Below are 20,014 nucleotides of genomic sequence, written 5' to 3'. Positions count from 1 at the left end.
GCATCATTTTGAGTTCATTAGCAATTCTTCCGACATCACTGTCACAATTTTTAGAGGTTCGTAGCAACTTTTACTTCATTCCTGTCGCATTATTTTGAGGTTCGTAGCAACTCTTAGTACATGACTGTCAGCATCACTTTGAGTTTATTCGAAACGTTCACTCCATTACTGTTAGCATCATTTTGAGTTCATTAGCAATTCTTACTACATCACTGTCGCATCATTTTGAGATCATTAGCAATTCTTCTGACATCACTGTCACATTATTTTGAGGTTCGTAGCAACTCTTACTACATTATTGTTGCATTATTTTAAGGTTCGTAGCAACTCTTACTACATGACTGTCAGCATCACTTTGAGGTTATTCGAAAGTTTCACTCTATTACTGTTATCATCATTTTGAGTTCATTAGCAATTCTTCCGACATCACTGTCGCATTATTTTGAGGTTCGTAGCAACTCTTCCTACATGACCGTCAGCATCACTTTGAGGTTGTTCGAAACGTTCACTCCATTACTTTTAGCATCATTTTGAGTTCATGAGCAATTCTTTCTAAATCACTGTCGCATCAGTTTGAGATCTTTCGCAATTCTTCTGACATCACTGTCGCATTATTTTGAGGTTCGTAGCAACTCTTCCTACATGACCGTCAGCATCACTTTGAGGTTGTTCGAAACACTTACAACATTACAGTAAGCATCACTGAGTTGATTAGCAACTATCACTACATTACTGTTAGCATCATTTTAAGTTCATGAGCAATTCTTCCGACATCACTGTTGCAATATTTTGAGGTTCGTAGCAACTCATACTACATTATTGTTGCATTATTTTAAGGTTCGTTGCAACTCTTACTACATTACTGTCAGCATCACTTTGATTTTATTAGCAACTATCACTACATTACTGTTAGCATCATTTTGAGTTGTTGAGCAATTCTCACGACATCACTGTAGCATTAAATTGAGTTCATTAGCAACTCTTCCTAAATGACCTTCAGCATCACTTTGAGGTTGTTGGAAACTCTTTCTACATTACTTGAAGCATCACTGAGTTTCTTAGCAACTATCACTACATTACTGTTAGCATCATCTTGAGTTCATTCAATACTTCCGACATCACTGTCGCAATATTTTGAGGTTCGTAGCAACGTTTACTACATTAGTGTCGCATTATTTCGAGGTTCTTTGCAACTCTTAGTACATGACTGTCAGCATCACTTTGAGGTTATTCGAAACGTTCACTCCATTACTGTTAGCATCATTTTGAGTTCATTAGCAATTCTTACAAAATCACTGTCGCATCATTTTGAGATCATTAGCAATTCTTCCTTAATGACCTTCAGCATCACTTTGAGGTTGTTCGAAACACTTACTACATTACTATAAGCATCACTGACTTGATTAGCAACTATCACTCCATTACGTTTAGCATCATTTTGAGTTCATTAGCAATTCTTACTACATCACTGTCGCATCATTTTGAGATCATTAGCAATTCTTCCGACATCACTGTCGCAATATTTTGAGGTTCCTAGCAACTCTTACTACATGACTGTCAGCATCACTTTGAGGTTATTTTAAACGTTCACTCCATTACTGTTAGCATCATTTTGAGATCATTAGCAATTCTTCTAACATCACTGTCGCATCATTTTGAGATCTTTAGCAATTCTTCTGACATCACTGTCGCATTATTTTGAGGTTCGTAGCAACTCTTACTACATGACTGTCAGCATCACTTTGAGGTTGTTCGAAACACTTACTACATTACTATAAGCATCACTGACTTGATTAGCAACTATCACTCCATTACTGTTAGCATCATTTTGAGTTCATTAGCAATTCTTACTACATCACTGTCACATCATTTTGAGATCATTAGCAATTCTTCCGACATCACTGTCGCAATATTTTGAGGTTCGTAGCAACTCTGACTACATGACTGTCAGCATCACTTTGAGGTTATTTGAAACGTTCACTCCATTACTGTTAGAATCATTTTGAGATCATTTGCAATTCTTCTAACATCACTGTCGCATCATTTTGAGATCTTTAGCAATTCTTCTGACATCACTGTCGCATTATTTTGAGGTTCGTAGCAACTCTTACTACATTACTATAAGCATCACTGACTTGATTAGCAACTATCACTACATTACTATTAGCATCATTTTGAGTTCATTACCAATTCTTCCTACAACACTGTTGCATCATTTTGAGTTCATTAGCAATTCTTCCGACATCACTGTCGCAATATTTTGAGGTTCGTAGCAACTCTTACTACATTATTGTTGCATTATTTTAAGGTTCGTAGCAACTCTTACTACATTACTGTCAGCATCACTTTGAGTTTTTTAGCAACTATCACTACAAAACTGTTAGCATCATTTTGAGTTGTTGAGCAATTCTCACGACATCACTGTAGCATTAAATTGAGTTCATTAGCAACTCTTACTAAATGACTGTCAGCATCACTTTGAGGTTGTTCGAAACTCTTACTACATTACTGAAAGCATCACTGAGTTTCTTACCAACTATCACTACATTACTGTTAGCATCATTTTGAGTTCATTTGCAATTCTTCCGACATCACTGTCGCAATATTTTGAGGTTCATAGCAACTTTTACTACATTACTGTCGCATTATTTTGAGGTTCGTAGCAACAATTACTACATGACTGTCAGCATCACTTTGAGGTTATTCGAAAGTTTCACTCCATTACTGTTAGCATCATCTTGAGTTCATTAGCAATTCTTCCGACATCACTGTCGCAATATTTTGAGGTTCGTAGCAACTTTTACTACATTACTGTCGCATTATTTTGAGGTTCGTAGCAACTCTTACTACATGACTGCTTGCATCACTTTGAGGTTGTTCGAAACACCTTCTACATTACTGTAAGCATCACTGACTTGATTAGCAACTATCACTACATTACTGTTCGCATCATTTTAAGTTCATTAGCAATTCTTACTACATTACTGTCGCATTATTTTGAGGTTCATAGCAACTCTTAGTACATGACTGTCAGCATCACTTTGAGGTTATTCGAAACACTTACTACATTACTGTAAGCATCACTGAGTTGATTAGCAACTATCACGAAATTACTGTTAGCATCATTTTGAGTTCATTAGCAATTCTTCCGACATCACTGTCGCAATATTTTAAGGTTCGTAGCAACGTTTACTACATTACTGTCGCATTATTTCGAGGTTCTTAGCAACTCTTAGTACATGACTGTCAGCATCACTTTGAGGTTATTCGAAACGTTCACTCCATTACTGTTAGCATCATTTTGAGTTCATTAGCAATTTTTACAAAATCACTGTCGCATCATTTTGAGATCATTAGCAATTCTTCCTTAATGACCTTCAGCATCACTTTGAGGTTGTTCGAAACACTTACTACATTACTATAAGCATCACTGACTTGATTAGCAACTATCACTCCATTACGTTTAGCATCATTTTGAGTTCATTAGCAATTCTTACTACATCACTGTCGCATCATTTTGAGATCATTAGCAATTCTTCCGACATCACTGTCGCATTATTTTGAGGTTCGTCGCAACTCTTACTACATGACTGTCAGCATCACTTTGAGGTTGTTCGAAACACTTACTACATTACTATAAGCATCACTGACTTGATTAGCAACTATCACTCCATTACTGTTAGCATCATTTTGAGTTCATTAGCAATTCTTACTACATCACTGTCACATCATTTTGAGATCATTAGCAATTCTTCCGACATCACTGTCGCAATATTTTGAGGTTCGTAGCAACTCTTACTACATGACTGTCAGCATCACTTTGAGGTTATTTGAAACGTTCACTCCATTACTGTTAGCATCATTTTGAGATCATTTGCAATTCTTCTAACATCACTGTCGCATCATTTTGAGATCTTTAGCAATTCTTCTGACATCACTGTCGCATTATTTTGAGGTTGGTAGCAACTCTTAGTTCATGACTGTCAGCATCACTTTGAGGTTGTTCGAAACACTTACTACATTACTATAAGCATCACTGACTTGATTAGCAACTATCACTCCATTACTGTTAGCATCATTTTGAGTTCATTACCAATTCTTCCTACAACACTGTTGCATCATTTTGAGTTCATTAGCAATTCTTCCGACATCACTGTCGCAATATTTTGAGGTTCGTAGCAACTCTTACTACATTATTGTTGCATTATTTTAAGGTTCGTAGTAACTCTTACTACATTACTGTCAGCATCACTTTGAGTTTTTTAGCAACTATCACTACATAACTGTTAGCATCATTTTGAGTTGTTGAGCAATTCTCACGACATCACTGTAGCATTAAATTGAGTTCATTAGCAACTCTTACTAAATGACTGTCAGCATCACTTTGAGGTTGTTCGAAACTCTTACTACATTACTGAAAGCATCACTGAGTTTCTTAGCAACTATCACTACATTACTGTTAGCATCATTTTGAGTTCATTAGCAATTCTTCCGACATCACTGTCGCAATATTTTGAGGTTCGTAGCAACTTTTACTACATTACTGTCGCATTATTTTGAGGTTCGTAGCAACAATTACTACATGACTGTCAGCATCACTTTGAGGTTATTCGAAAGTTTCACTCCATTACTGTTAGCATCATCTTGAGTTCATTAGCAATTCTTCCGACATCACTGTCGCAATATTTTGAGGTTCGTAGCAACTTTTACGACATTACTGTCGCATTTTTTTGAGGTTCGTAGCAACTCTTTGTACATGACTGTCAGCATCACTTTGAGGTTATTCGAAACGTTCACTCCTTTACTGTTAGCATCATTTTGAGATCATTACCAATTCTTCTGACATCACATTTGCATCATTTTGAGATCTTTATCAATTTTTCCGACATCACTGTCGCATTATTTTGAGGTTCGTAGAAACTCTTACTACATGACTGCTTGCATCACTTTGAGGTTGTTCGAAACACTTACTACATTACTGTAAGCATCACTGACTTGATTAGCAACTATCACTACATTACTGTTAGCATCATTTTAAGTTCATTAGCAATTCTTACTACATTACTGTCGCATTATTTTGAGGTTCGTAGCAACATTTACTACATTACTGTCACATTATTTTGAGGTTCGTAGCAACTCTTAGTACATGACTGTCAGCATCACTTTGAGGTTATTCGAAACACTTACTACATTACTGGAAGCATCACTGAGTTGATTAGCAACTATCACGAAATTACTGTTAGCATCATTTTGAGTTCATTAGCAATTCTTCCGACATCACTGTCGCAATATTTTAAGGTTCGTAGCAACTTTGACTACATTACTGTCGCATTATTTTGAGGTTTTTTAGCAACACTTACTACATGACTGTCAGCATCACTTTGAGGTTATTCGAAAGTTTCACTCCATTACTGTTAGCATCATCTTGAGTTCATTAGCAATTCTTACTCCATCACTGTCGCAATATTTTGAGGTTCGTAGCAACTCTTAGTACATGACTGTCAGCATCACTTTGAGGTTATTCGAAACATTCACTCCATTACTGTTAGCATCATTTTGAGTTCATTAGCAATTCTTCCGACATTACTTTCGCATTATTTTGCGTTCATTCGCAATTCCTACGACATCACTGTAGCATTATTTTGAGGTTAGTAGCAACTCTTACAACACGAATGTCAGCATCACTTTGAGGTTGTTCGAAACTCTTACTACATTACTGTAAGCCTCACTGAGTTTATTAGCAACTATCACTACATTACTTTTAGCATCATTTTGTGTTCATTCGTAATTCTTACGACATCACTCTCACATCATTTTGAGATCATTAGCAATTCTTCCGACATCACTGTCACATTATTTTGTGGTTCGTAGCAACTCTTGCTACACGACTGTCAGCATCACTTTGAGTTTATTAGCAACTATCACTACATTACTGTTAGCATCATTTTGAGTTCATTAGCAATTCTTCCGACATCACTGTAACATTATTTTGTGGTTAGTAGCAACTCTTACTACACGACTGTCAGCATCACTTTGAGTTTATTAGCAACTATCACTACATTACTGTTAGCATAATTTTGAGTTCATTAGCAATTCTTATGACATCACTTTCGCATCATTTTGAGATCATTAGGAATTCTTCCGACATCACTGTCGCATCATTTTGAGATCATTAGCAATTTTTACAACATCATTGTAGCATTATTTTGAGGTTATTAGCAACTCTTCCTCCATTACTGTTAGCATCATTTTGAGTTCATTAGCAATTCTTCCGACATCACTGTAGCATTATTTTGAGGTTTTGAGATTCCTTTGTTTGTAACCGATCTGCTGACCAGCGAGACGCCACCACGCACGGCTGTCAGCTCTGTAAAGGAGGGAGAGGAAGTGGAAAGGACGGAGAAGGGTCGGACCAGGTCTACTTCGAGGTGACCACTCACTATCGTCTTCCACACTGCCCCTCATGGTGGGGAGTGTAGCGCCATCCTGCCACAGTACATTTGTTTAATTCTTTTGCTCTTGCACTTTAATTAAAATGGACTTGACTTGAGAATGTTTTGTTTCAAAATATAGATGAATTCCCAGATTTATAGCTAGCATGAGTATGAAGTTGCACTTGCACCCGGTGGGAAAATGTCCTCTGCATTTGACTCTAACTATGTAGGAGCAGTGGTAGCAGTGTCAGCCTGGGGGCTTGGTCAAGATCAATGACAGGAGTAGCAGACAGGTAATATCCATAGCATGCATGTTGTTTGAGAGGAGTAAGGGTACACTGTTGGTCTCTCACCTGATGCGCTGTCATCAGCACAAATGATCTGTTCCTAGACATCAAAATCTACCATCCCCCCTGATTGTTTTTTACAACTGGAGTATTGGTTGACACTTTAGAAAGCCTTCATTCAGAGCTGTGAAGAACCTTGAACCTGATATCCCAGACATCAAAGTGGGCCACTAACTGGCCAGATGAAGCTATGCTAGGCTGCTGTATCCTGAAGAGCTAAAGTAGCAGCTTCTGAGAGGGATGCTAACCTGGATGTGTTCATCTCCTACTTTAATATCAGCCCCCAACTTGGAGCTCTGACAGCCTCCAGCTTGTTGTTCCTGTTTCTGCTTCAGTCAACAGGGAACTCCAACCTGCAGTAGAATCTTCAACAACAATGGAATAGAAAAGTGAGGAAGAAAAACTAGAATAAACTTACAAAGCTGAGAAATGTTCATGAAGAAGAAAGGCACACGTTATGATTGAGGCCAGAAACTAAAACTCCACACCAAATGTACTTTGACTTGTAGGATAATGAACTTGAATGTGTTGAAACAGCAGATCAATGAATCCACTACCACACAACAAGATGATGACCCCCTACCACAAGATGGCGTCACAGATCCTGACGCTCTGAGCAGGAAACACCGAGCAAAACATTACAACAAAGCTCCTGTTGTTCCCTCCAGGAAAAACTGTGGCTCTGATGAGAAGAAGGATCCCAGCCTCCTCTGAGGATCCATGGCCGCACCATTGGGTAGAAGGACGATGGGGTCGGCACCAGGAGGAACCCTGGTGTCTCCGATGCAGGGAAGATGGAGCAGTGAAGAGGCCACATTGTGGCGTCCTAAAGAGGACATTTGGTGGAGCCTGAGACAGCAAACATCACGCCCCCTTCATCAGAAGAACCACAGCACCAGAAGAAAGAATCCTGGCAGTGACGACAGGGAAGATCAGGGTGACCTCCTCACCTCCACCTTTGAACCTTCAAATGAACTTTAAAAAGCTTTAGAGTGGAGAAGGTTTTTAAAACATTTTATTGTTTTTTTCCTTTCATTCTCATTTGTGCGATTGTCTGATTTATTAGAAATAAACACTGTCTGCTGGGACTGTGATTGACTGTGATTCTCTTTTTGCATGCAAGTTGAAAGTTCTGCCAATAAAAACCACAAGTATTTGAAGACCAAAGGAAGGACCCCCAAAGTCAGGACCCTGAGATCAAAGTGAGCGCTCTGATCTCAGAGGTCTGGGATATTTCCCATCCCATGGCCCTTCAAATAAGAGCCCTGTGTCTCTGTCTCAAAGTTTTCAACCGTATTTGTTTGTTAAATTAAAACCAGACGACCACTGTGGTCCTTTTTTACACGGTAAGTAAAGCACAGATGCCCTGGTGGACCTGTTGGCACCCTGGACTTTGAATCCAGTGACCTGAGTCCAAGTCTCAGTTCAAGCAGGTTTCCTGCAGCCTTCAGCAGAGCTGCCATGTTTCTCTGTAGAGAACTAAGTGATGCTCTCAGCAGGTTGAGGGCACCACCAACAAGTGAGGTATGAACCTCTGACTTCCTTCTTGTCAAACAGGAAACTCCTAATACGTCATTTGAGTAAAGTACCTCATATTCCTGACATCCAAGTAGTAGTGAAGTGGAGGAAGAAGGGAGGAGATCTCCAACAGGATCCTTCTTTCCTCTGTCCTCCTTGATCTCATGGATCACCACAGTCAAGGGGAGACCCAAGCTCCCGGATGGATCTGGCACTCAGGAACTGCTGAGTTTTCCAGTGGACTTTGTTCCATCCATGGTTCAGGAGCAGGACTCCTCCTGGTTAACCTGGTGTCTTTCCACCCAACTGTGGGTTCTTGGAGAATTTTTCATGTCGTGTCAAGAAATCAGGCTGGTGGGTTTTTCAATGAGAGAAATTCTGGTAACTTAATTAAGTGGCATGTTTGTTGAAGCAGTAATTAACTGATAAATTAAGAAAGGCCTGGCCAGTCTTTGCTCCCAGGTCATACGATGGAGTTAGAAAGTCCTGAATAAATCTGGAGTTCCTTGATTTCCTTGTGGTTCATGATCCTTTTGCCAATGTAGTCTGGAACAAGAGCAAGATGAACCTCCAAATATCAACAGGTTGATTGCAGGTGATGTCAAGTGGTATTTTGAGGAACCTCCTCCTTGTGTTTGGTTCCATGATGGAAGGGTGAGAACTCTGGATCCAGTGATCCCAGTTCAAGTCTTGGTGGGACCTTCCTGTCTGGAAGGTGTCCCATGTAACAAACTGATCAAGAGATGCAATGTGGTTCTAATGTTCTGGTTCATTTCTTGTCCTTTAGAAAAATGAAAATCATTTCTTCCTGCCATGAACTCAGACTGTGTGTTTAATGTTAACAATTTAAAAAATTCTACTTTGTCAGTGAATTAATTCAGTCTGCAACTGTCAGTTTCTGTCAGGATGGCCGAGCGGTCTAAGGCGCTGCGTTCAGGTCGCAGTCTCTCCTGGAGGCGTGGGTTCAAATCCCACTTCTGACAAAGGACATTTTCTCCACATTCCTATGCATCCACAGTGGTAAATTCCAAACCCAGTTGAAGCTGCTCTCCACTGATGGGAGTGAGTGGTTGAACTGGCAGCAGAGGAGGCAAAGGAGCTTCCCTGTGACGGTCCAACATCGCCTGGTTTCCTCCAACATGGAGCAGCCACCAAACTCTAACTTCAATGTTGGATCAAAGTCTACTGAAGGAATGTGTTTTCTTTCAATTCACGTTTTGTCCATTAACTTCATAATCAGAGACTCCATCTCATCACATGACTAAAGTCTGGGTTCTGTATTGGTGGTAAACATCCTTCCGTGCCCCTCACTAATTTGCACACAGAAAAGCATATTTTACTGGTTTCAGATCTCTTAGCTTGTTCTCTCTCTTAAACCAGCTGAGGCAGCTTTCATTGTGTGATTGATTTAAAATATAAATATGGAACAGAACCATTGGAATCAGATGTCAGGACATTTGAAGGAATGTCAATCTCCTGTTGAAATGTTGCAGTGTGCAGCTGAGGCTCTCTGGCAGTGGCACCAGGAGCCCCAATGGCAGAACCTGGACCCTCCTGGAGGAGAACCACAGGTGAGGGCCTTCTTGGCTCCAGATTGATGGAAATCAAGTGTCTGAGGCTGTTAGCAGCCATGAAGTTGATCTGGTTGGCACTGGTATTTGTTCTTGCTGCAGCTCAGGAGTGATTCAGGAGAAGAGTTTCAGAACAGCCCAGGTTGGGGACTGGAATTCTAAAATTTCCCCTGGAACCAGACAACCTTGGGAGGTAAAAGCTCCAATCATAGCCACTCAGATGCAGCAGCAGAAAGAAGCTGTCATCTACCCTGACAGTCAGAGCATCAAGTCAAGGAAACATCACCATCTTGTAGTTCCAAACCTCCGCCTGTCAGATTCAGCTACTTCTTATTGTGGGACTTTAAACTTGAACACAATGGAATTTGGACAAGGAGTTTTCCTTCCAGTCCAAACATCATCGTCCAGCCTCCAACCAGAGGTCCATCAGTTATCCTGGAGCCACAGGTGGAGTCTGGATTCTTTTCTAGAATGAGACGGCAATGACAGTCCTGCCAAGTGACATCACTGACATGACTGGATGACTTCAGTCACATGACTGGATGACAGTGTAGATACCAATGTAGAGGTTGGGGAAATAGTCTCTGAGAATCCAGCTTGAAGCCACAGCCTCCTTGTTTTCCAAAAACCCAAACAGCGACCATCAGTCTCCCTCCAATCCTGTACTTGGGTAAACAACAGAAACAGAGTAAAAGTCTCTGGCAACATATTTGTTTCCTGTAGGGTTTCTTCATGTATGTGTGGTGTACCTGCTTTCCCAGAGGACTGCCATCTTTGTTCTGTGGGCTGACATGTTTTAGTGTCAGCACAGGTCATAGCGCTGAGACTGAACTCTCATTCTCCTCCAACTATTATTTCCACCTCACACTCCTGCAGATATTCAAGTGAACAGGGAACACAAATTTATGCTCAACTTCTCCTGTGTATTCATCCACAGTCACTAAACAACAACCAAACCAAACAAAAGAGGTTTGCTAGCATGGCGATCAGCTGTAGTTCACCATCTTATCCAGGTCACATGACTCAGGAGTAGCATGGCCGTCTGGCAACCAAAGGGTGGCTGGTTTGATCCTCACTTTCTCCAGTGACCATGTCAAAGTGTCCTTGAGTAAGATACTGAACCCCTAAATACTTCTGATGAGTAGGTTGGCTCCTTGCATGGCAGCCTTCAGCATCAGTGTGTGAGTGTGTGTGAATGAGAGGACATTGTTCAGCTCCTTGAGTGCTGCTGAGGTAGAAAGGCTCTGTACAAACTGAGTCCTTTTACCATTTCTTTCCTGCTTCTAGCAGCGCTGTCGTCACTTCCTGTGACCGTGGAGGAAAGGGGTCCCCCTTCAGAATACGTTTGATATCATTGTTACTTCCTCTTCAACATGCCTTTAGCAGACCAACTCAGAGAGCAGCACAGTGAGGTAGTGTGGCCGAGCGGTCTAAGGTGCTGGATTAAGATTCCAGTCTCTGAGGAGGCATGGGTTCAAATCCCACCACTGCCATCATGTCCCAGGTCACTGGAGACGTGTGGCAGGTCTCTAACTACCTCTCCTCTCTCTTCCACTGAGGTCTTCAAACCTGTGACCAAAAGAAGAACCCTCCTCTGAGTCCACAGACCTGAGCATCGCTGCTCTGACTACCAGGTTACCTCCTGGTGATCAGGGTGAAGTCATGGTGAGGTAGTCAGTTGTTCCTTTGTTTTTTGACAGAGGCTTCATTGTGAATTAAATAATTTTAATTCTTTACTTGTAGTTTCATGCTGTTTCGATTGAAAAAGACCAGTTCCTGGAGAAGATCTTCTAGGGGTCCAGGTTAAAGTGGTGCCCCAGCTGGCACCAGGTGCTGACCCAGGTCCTGCATGGGAGATACTGTCAGTTCTGTTCTGCCCTGCTCACAACCACAGGTTGGTGTTGAGGCCTGCAGCAACCAGGGCCCCAGTCACCAAGAGTATAAAGGCTGGTCATTGTGGCAGTGGGAGGAGTCAAAATGAAGACAGACCAATGTGAGCAGGACGTTCCTGGAGAAGTCAGAAGAACTTGACCATGTTTCCTACAGTACCCAGGAGGCCTGGTAGTTGTTGAAGGAAGCTCCAAAAGCAAAGAGCAGACAGCAGGACATCAAAAGAAAAGATCCAGACACTAAAACTACAAGTAGAAACTAGAAGAAGTACTAAAAGCTTTGGAAAGATACTACAAGGTTGGATATACATTATTATATACACTACTATTCTCATTGACTCCTAAAGAGGGACAGGAAACATTAGAATGTGGATCAGATCAGCTGATTTCAGTGTTGAGTCCATCCCTCCATCCACTTTCTGTTCTTATCCTTTAAGGGTCATGGGGAGGGGGGCGATCCCAGGTGACATTGTTCAAGAGGCAGGGTTCACCCTGGACAGGTCAGAATTCCTGATGATGTCATCAGGGCTTTGACAGTAGCTAGAATTCTGTCTTTGATGTCAGGAGGACATGAAAGAAACCCAATTGAGGAAAGTAGAGGAGAACATTCAGCTTCATTAGAGACACTTGAACTGTTGAACAGTAGAATTTGTTTGAAACAGTTTACAACACTGAGTGACAGGATTGAAGAGGGAAGAGTTTTCTACTTTAAACTTAATTCTAACTTTAAACTGTGGATGAACATTTTTAGTAGTTCATATTCTAACATACAGAGGAAGTCATGTCATTCCCTTTTTAAAAAAATAAAAACCATGTGAAGCTCCTCCCCCCAGCTCCAGATGGACAGACAGACATGAGAGTGGCCAGGAAGCAAAGAAGTGTTGTGCTCCTCTCCAGTGCTCTGGTGTTGTTGTGTTCTTCTCAGCTCCATCATGAAGACCTGCTGGCACTGGGCGCTGGTGGAAGTTTGCAGCTCTCACTGGAAAGTCCTGAGGCTCCTCCCACTCTGAAGCAGGCAGTTGCTCCCAGCCAGCCCACACTTTCACTCTCTGGTGTAGGAGTGAAGAACAAAATCAGAATCAAGAACCATCTCTCTTTCATTGGGGCTCCTTTCTCCTTGTTCTGATCCAGAAACTCAACAGCTTCTATCATTGATTTGACAGGAAATGTTGATGACACACTGGGATTTTTGTTCTCCTGCTGTCACTGTCAAGTGCAGCTTAACATGAGAGGTAGCAGGATCATTCATGTGTTCATGTTTCCAGCTGACAAGGAGGAAACCTGGGAGGACTTCAGTGACTTTGATCACTGGTTCTCACTTCATCTTCTCAGTATAAAGTTCAAAGCGAGCCGGCCAGGAGTTGAACCTAGAATCTTCTGATCCGTAGTCAGACGCGTTATCCATTGCGCCACCAGCCCTGTGAAGAAGCGGCTGTGTTCATGTGTGCTTGCTGTTACAGAAAATCCCAACAAGGTGGTGGCATTTTCAGGGGACACAATGGTGCAGTGGTCAGCACTGTGGCCTCCCAGCAAGAAGGTTCAGCTCTCCTCCTATTTGGTTGCTAGGAACCTGAATCAGTCCTCAGTGGAGCGGTGCTGCTGAGGCTGAGTGAGGCTGAGTGAGGGACTGAGCAGGAGCCAGCAGGTCCAAGCAGGTTCAGGCAAACTCCCCTCAGTCCACCAACATCAAAGCAGAGGAATTGAGTTCATCTAACAAAATGATTCATATCATCTCCTCTTGGAATGTTCTGGAACTACAAGTACACTTAAAATGGCCGACTTATGACAACAGAAGGAACTTTGAAGTAGATTTGATTTATTTAAGTCACTGACAGTCATTTTTTAAAGAATTTAGTTCAGGTAACTTGATTGTTTTACTAAGATGAGCTTTAATGTTATACCATTGAAAAAAGACCTTCATGTATTTATGATGACATCACCAATAGGAGCCTTCAGTCTGTCAGGGGGTAGAGTTCAGTCACCACCAATGACATCAGAGTCAGAGTTCAGAGATCAAACACAGACATTAAAGTCTCACATTAAAGCCTCTCTTATTAAAAAAATTAAAGTGTTATATCTTTGAAAATATACTGCAATACATGAAATATTATATTTCCATGAATGGTAACCTCGTTCTTATATTCTTTAATATACTGCAATAGTAATGGACCCTCTATGACACTGTAGTGATGAATCTATCAAGGAGTACATATGATTATAATCTGAGAATTTTGAAGTCAAGTTTGAGATCAGTTTGATCCTCTCTCTCCCTCCCCCCCTCTCTCTCCCTGTCTCCCCCCCTCTCCCTCTCTCTCTCTGTCCCCCCCTCCCTCTATCTCTCTCTCCCCCCCTCTCTCTGTCTCCCTCTCTCTCTCTCAGGAGCTTTTAAATGAATATTTTAATAAAACAGAACAGGAGACTGAAGAGTGATCACTCAAACCCACAAGCTGAATGGGACATCTCTTAAAAATATTGAACCACTGAGTAAAACCATAGAAGCGCTCCTGTCTAGTCGGTGCTAACAAGTTAGCTGTTGCGTGAGTCCAGCTGTGCTGTCTAGGAATCCTGGTCAAAAGCCTCCACACATCAAACAGCTGGTGTGTTGGTGGATCTGTGGATCCTGCTGGAAGAAGCAGGGTGGAGCTCTGAATGGTTCCTGTCTCAAAGAGCTCCTCTGTGCAGCTCCCATCAGCTCCTAAAAACAGGAAACCAGCAGATTCACTGTTGAACGGTGGCATTAAAATGTCTCAAAAGCTGTCCTGTCCACCATTTGTTGGTGCAAAGACATTTAAAAACACCAGTTGAACATTTTCCAAAGTTGCTCTCACCTTCTTTCAAACACCTGGAATGATTTCCTCCAAACCAAAAGAAACTGGTAAAAAAAACAACAAAAACTCCTGGAGAATCAAACTCCACCCTCTGCTCCAACTGGACTTGGGACTTCAAATGACCCCCATTAAAAGCCTGCCTGCATCCCCATTCACTGACTGTTGTGCTGTGGGTCTCCTGGACAAACATGGCAGGATCCTCTTGATCTCCAGGAGAATAAAAGAGGGAACCCTAGAAAACAAGTCAGCGTGAAAGAGGAGCAGATTTTAAAACTCCTCATCATTTCCACCTCCAGGAGTGAAGCCTCCCGGGACCCAAGAGGCTCCAGCTGGCAGAGCTCTCACTGGTTTCTCCACCACCTCGCTAACCTGAGGTGGAGCATCTGAGAACCAAACAGTGACCCCCTTCATTCCAGAGCCGACTCCACAAACTCTGAGCCCCCACTTTACCCACAGCCAGCAGGCCTCCTCAACACTGCATGACACACGACGACTAAATTTAAGACTTCTCATCCAGAGATCAGTCACAGGTGTCTGCTGTGGAGGGTCAGTCTGTCCGTCCACATTCAGATCATTAACACAGCGACTCCTAAGCACCAGCAGAGCCTGTTCATCGTCCCTGGGTGGGCTCGAACCACCAGCCTCTCGGTTAACAGCCGAGCGCGCTGACCGATTGCGCCACAGAGACTCTGAGTCTCCTGCTTTTCATGAAGAGTTTTCAGGCTAAATTCAGTGTGTGAGGTCCACACTGCACATTTGAGGGACCATGAAGGACAGAGGAGAGTCTGACTGTCATAATGAAAGCCTTCAGCACTAGAACTGAAACAGCCCCACCATCTTAACCCCCCCAGACCAAACAGGCTTCATCAGAAACAGACCCCCCTCCTAGAACATCCAGAGATCATCAGTCTGATTAATAGAACATGACAAACAATCAAGAACTTGTTATTGTTTGATCAGAAGCTGAAACAATGTTTCTATGTTTGTCTGTTCTGGTCTGAATGAAAGAGGAGGTTTTCTTGGTCATGTGACGTGGATGAGAGTTCAACTAGAACTTCCTGATTCAACAGGATTTGAGTTTGTTGGGATTTTGTCAAAGACACCAACCAAACCTCTGAGTGGTGCAGATGTCTCCTGCCTCCTCAGAGCAGACTGGAGCTCAGCCTCACTCACCTGTGGGAGCCCCAGCAGAGCCACCGTGTGATGGAGTTTCAGTTTAGGATCCAAGGTCCTGGATTGAGTTGGTGTTTTGTGTGTTTTTAGGCCTCCTGGCACCGATGAATGAATGAACCATTGTTCCAGAGGGAGCTGGTGTCAGGTCAGTCCCTGTTTCTACAAGACCTCCTGCTGCAGAGCCAAACTGGGAAACATTTGAAACTCAAAATCCTGTTCTTGTCACAATCCTGCTCTCCTAAATCAAGGACTGTTCAGTCAATGGTAGAGCAGAGAGGTGCAGAGGAAGAGAGCTGGGACCAAAACCAGAGGTTGATGGATCAAAACCATCCTCTGCTAGAAGAAGAAAAATAAAATGAACCTGCATCTTTAGAAATGTGTGTCTGTTAAAAAGAGGTTTGTAAGGATTTTTTCTTCCTCCAGAATCACCAACCATTGTGAGAGTTAACAACAGTCCACTCTCTGACTGAAGCAAAAGTTTACTTCAAAAGGTTTTTCTGATTCAACATAGCAGCTAAATTTCCATTTCTCCACTGATTATTTGTTAAGGTTCGTGGGGGGTGGAGCCTATCACAGCTGACATTGGTCGAGGGGCGGGGTTCACCCTGGACAGGTGATCAGTCCATCACAGGACCAACACATAGAGACAGACAACCATTCACACTCACAGTCACACCTACAGTCAATTTAGAGTATCAATCAGCCTCGTCCCCTCTTGATGTCTTTGGACTGTGGGAGGAAGCTGGAGTACCAGAGAGAACCCACACAGGAACAGGGAGAACATGGAGACTCACACAGAAAGATCCTGTGCTCCAGCTGGGACTAGAACCTGGAACCTTCTTGCTGTGAGGAGACAGCGCTGACCACTGCACCACCGTGCTGGATTTTCTGTAACATCAAGTACATCTGAACTGGCACTTGACAGTGACAGCAGGAGAACAAAAATCCCAGTGTGTCATCAACATTTCCTGTCAAATCAATGATAGAAGCTGTTGAATTTCTGGATCAGAACAAGGAGAAAGGAGCCCCAATGAAAGAGAGATGGTTCTTGATTCTGATTTTGTTCTTCACTCCTACACCAGAGAGTGAAAGTGTGGGCTGGCTGGGAGCAACTGCCTGCTTCAGAGTGGGAGGAGCCTCAGGACTTTCCAGTGAGAGCTGCAAACTTCCACCAGCGCCCAGTGCCAGCAGGTCTTCATGATGGAGCTGAGAAGAACACAACAACACCAGAGCACTGGAGAATTACTGTGTTCTCTTTTGGTGTCCCAGTGTTAATTTGAGGATCTAAACCTGATATTTAGAAAATCAGACAGCACAAAAAAAGAAAATGCCACCACATCATTGAAATTTTCTGTTATACAAATGAACGTGTTGACTCTTTTTGTATAAGCCCTGCCACTGAGGTCACCAACATGAGCTGGAGTTGGGAATCTTGAACTGAACCTGGTATCACAGCGACCCCTGCTGCTGCAAAATGGAAATGCAACACTGAACCAAGTACAGGATTGGAGGGAGACTGATGGTCGCTGTTTGGGTTTTTGAAGAACAAGGAGGGTGTGGCTTCAAGCTGGATTCTCAGAGACGATTTCCTCTGCTACTCTTACGTCCACTTCTGTCAACGTGCAGACATCTTTCTCGTTTCTGCGTACTTCAGGTGACAGCAGAGCTGCTGAGATGGCTGGTTGCTGCTCGAGGAAACGGTCCAGCATCTCCAGTGAGCTATTCCAACGTGTCACCACGTCAATCACCATCTTGTGCTCAGGAAGCTCCAGCACCCTTTGCTTCTCTCTGAGGATGCGGCTCGCCGTAGAGCTACGATGAAAAAATGCAGCGATGCGTCTGACTCTGCCGAGCAAGCGTGCAGCTGTAGGGACTTAAATTAAGAAGGTGTGCAAAGCAACCAATGTGCAACAAGCCCGTCATCTCCGCAGCGCGGACAATATTTGCTGCTGAGTTTTCTCGCTGTGTGGCTGGTTTCCACGTCTCTGGTTTGAAGAACATGGCATGCGAGGATCCAGTCGCTAATGTAGTGAGCTGTAATGGTCAGATATGAATGATGATGTCATCAGGGCTTTGACAGTAGCTAGAATTCTGTCTTTGATCTCAGGAGGACATGAAAGAAACACAATTGAGGAAAGTAGAAGAGAGCATGGCAGCATGGTGGTGCAGTGGTGAGCACTGTGGCCTCACAGCAAGAAGGTTCTGGGTTTGAGTCCAGGCTCGGGTGCAGAATCTTTCTGTGTAGAGCCTGCATGTTCTCCCCATGAATGCGTGGGTTCTCTCCGGGTACTCCGGTTCCTTCCCACCGTCCAAAGACGTGTAATTTGGGACGAGGCTGATTGGACACTCTAAATTGACCGTAGGTATGAATGGTTGTTTGTCTCTGTATGTTGGCCCTGTGATGGACTGGTGACCTGTCCAGGGTGAACCCTACCTCTGGCCCGTAGATGCTCGGATAGGCTCCAGACCCCTCGACCATCAATGTGGGTCTTTTGTTAATTGCATGCCACATGAAATTATTGTTGGTCAGTTTTCTAGCGACTGTCTCACAGTGGCAAGACAAGAACAAAAAATGAACAAAAATGACTGTCACTGACTTAAATAAATCAAATCTACTTCAAAGTTCCTTCTGTTGTCATAAGTCGGCCATTTTAAGTGTACTTGTAGTTCCAGAACATTCCAAGAGGAGATGATATGAATCATTTTGTTAGATGAACTCAATTCCTCTGCTTTGATGTTGGTGGACTGAGGGGAGTTTGCCTGAACCTGCTTGGACCTGCTGGCTCCTGCTCAGTCCCTCACTCAGCCTCACTCAGCCTCAGCAGCACCGCTCCACTGAGGACTGATTCAGGTTCCTAGCAACCAAATAGGAGGAGAGCTGAACCTTCTTGCTGGGAGGCCACAGTGCTGACCACTGCACCATTGTGTCCCCTGAAAATGCCACCACCTTGTTGGGATTTTCTGTAACAGCAAGCACACATGAACACAGCCGCTTCTTCACAGGGCTGGTGGCGCAATGGATAACGCGTCTGACTACGGATCAGAAGATTCTAGGTTCAACTCCTGGCCGGCTCGCTTTGAACTTTATACTGAGAAGATGAAGTGAGAACCAGTGATCAAAGTCACTGAAGTCCTCCCAGGTTTCCTCCTTGTCTGCTGGAAACATGAACACATGAATGATCCTGCTACCTCTCATGTTAAGCTGCACTTGACAGTGACAGCAGGAGAACAAAAATCCCAGTGTGTCATCAACATTTCCTGTCAAATCAATGATAGAAGCTGTTGAATTTCTGGATCAGAACAAGGAGAAAGGAGCCCCAATGAAAGAGAGATGGTTCTTGATTCTGATTTTGTTCTTCACTCCTACACCAGAGAGTGAAAGTGTGGGCTGGCTGGGAGCAACTGCCTGCTTCAGAGTGGGAGGAGCCTCAGGACTTTCCAGTGAGAGCTGCAAACTTCCACCAGCTCCCAGTGCCAGCAGGTCTTCATGATGGAGCTGAGAAGAACACAACAACACCAGAGCACTGGAGAGGAGCACAACACTTCTTTGCTTCCGTGCCTCTCTCATGTCTGTCTGTCCATCTGGAGCTGGGGGGAAGAGCTTCACATGTTTTTTCTTTTTTTAAAAAGGGAATGACATGACTTCCTCTGTATGTTAGAATATGAACTACTAAAAATGTTCATCCACAGTTTAAAGTTAGAATTAAACTGAAAATACAAAACTCTTCCCTCTTCAATCCTGTCACTCAGTGTTGTAAACTGTTTCAAACAAATTCTACTGTTCAACAGTTCAAGTGTTTCCAATGAAGCTGAATGTTCTCCTCTTCTTTCCTCAGTTGTGTTTCTTTCATGTCCTCCTGACATCAAAGACAGAATTCTAGGTACAAATAAAGACACCATCAAAGCCCTGATGACATCATCATCAATTCTGACTTTGATCTGTGTCTGTCCAGCTTGTCCTGAGTGGATCCAAAAGTTTCCCATGGGTGACTCTGTCATGGTCTCTCTCCTGCTGCCTGCAACTCTCAGAGTGCTACTACTGGTTTCTCTCCATCGTCCCTGTTGCTAGGCAGAGCACTGGTGAGGACTGAGGCCAGTGATGTCATCACCTCCAGCTGAGACCTGCCAGGTGGTCCTCCTTCATTCAACTCTGCTGCCTCTGCCACTGCCCTGACTGGTGAGGCTGACAGCAGGTTCTCTCTCATCTAAACTCTCTGTTTACAATGGAGGCTGAAATCCTTGTGATTGGTGGTT

General features: G+C 43.0%; 4 non-coding genes across 4 annotated transcripts; 2 read left to right on the top strand and 2 right to left on the bottom strand.

Moving 5' to 3' along the window:
* Positions 1-9,199: 9,199 nt before the first annotated feature.
* Positions 9,200-9,282, top strand: trnal-cag (transfer RNA leucine (anticodon CAG)). Its single transcript has one exon. It is a non-coding gene; the product is annotated as a tRNA-Leu (tRNA).
* A 3,823-nt stretch (positions 9,283-13,105) lies between these two features.
* On the bottom strand, positions 13,106-13,178 carry trnar-acg (transfer RNA arginine (anticodon ACG)). Its single transcript has one exon. It is a non-coding gene; the product is annotated as a tRNA-Arg (tRNA).
* Positions 13,179-15,201: 2,023 nt separating this feature from the next.
* On the bottom strand, positions 15,202-15,275 carry trnan-guu (transfer RNA asparagine (anticodon GUU)). Its single transcript has one exon. It is a non-coding gene; the product is annotated as a tRNA-Asn (tRNA).
* Positions 15,276-18,762: 3,487 nt separating this feature from the next.
* trnar-acg (transfer RNA arginine (anticodon ACG)) lies at positions 18,763-18,835 on the top strand. The gene has a single exon. It is a non-coding gene; the product is annotated as a tRNA-Arg (tRNA).
* The last annotated feature ends 1,179 nt before the right edge of the window (positions 18,836-20,014 follow it).

The sequence above is a fragment of the Aulostomus chinensis genome, chromosome 1, assembly GCF_037954235.1.
Source record: "Aulostomus chinensis isolate RoL2024-O1b breed Wild chromosome 1, RoL_Achi_v1.0, whole genome shotgun sequence".
Classification (NCBI taxonomy): domain Eukaryota; kingdom Metazoa; phylum Chordata; class Actinopteri; order Syngnathiformes; family Aulostomidae; genus Aulostomus; species Aulostomus chinensis.
The sequence above is the reverse complement of the archived record's forward strand: the minus strand, read 5'-3'. Positions and strand labels throughout refer to the sequence as shown.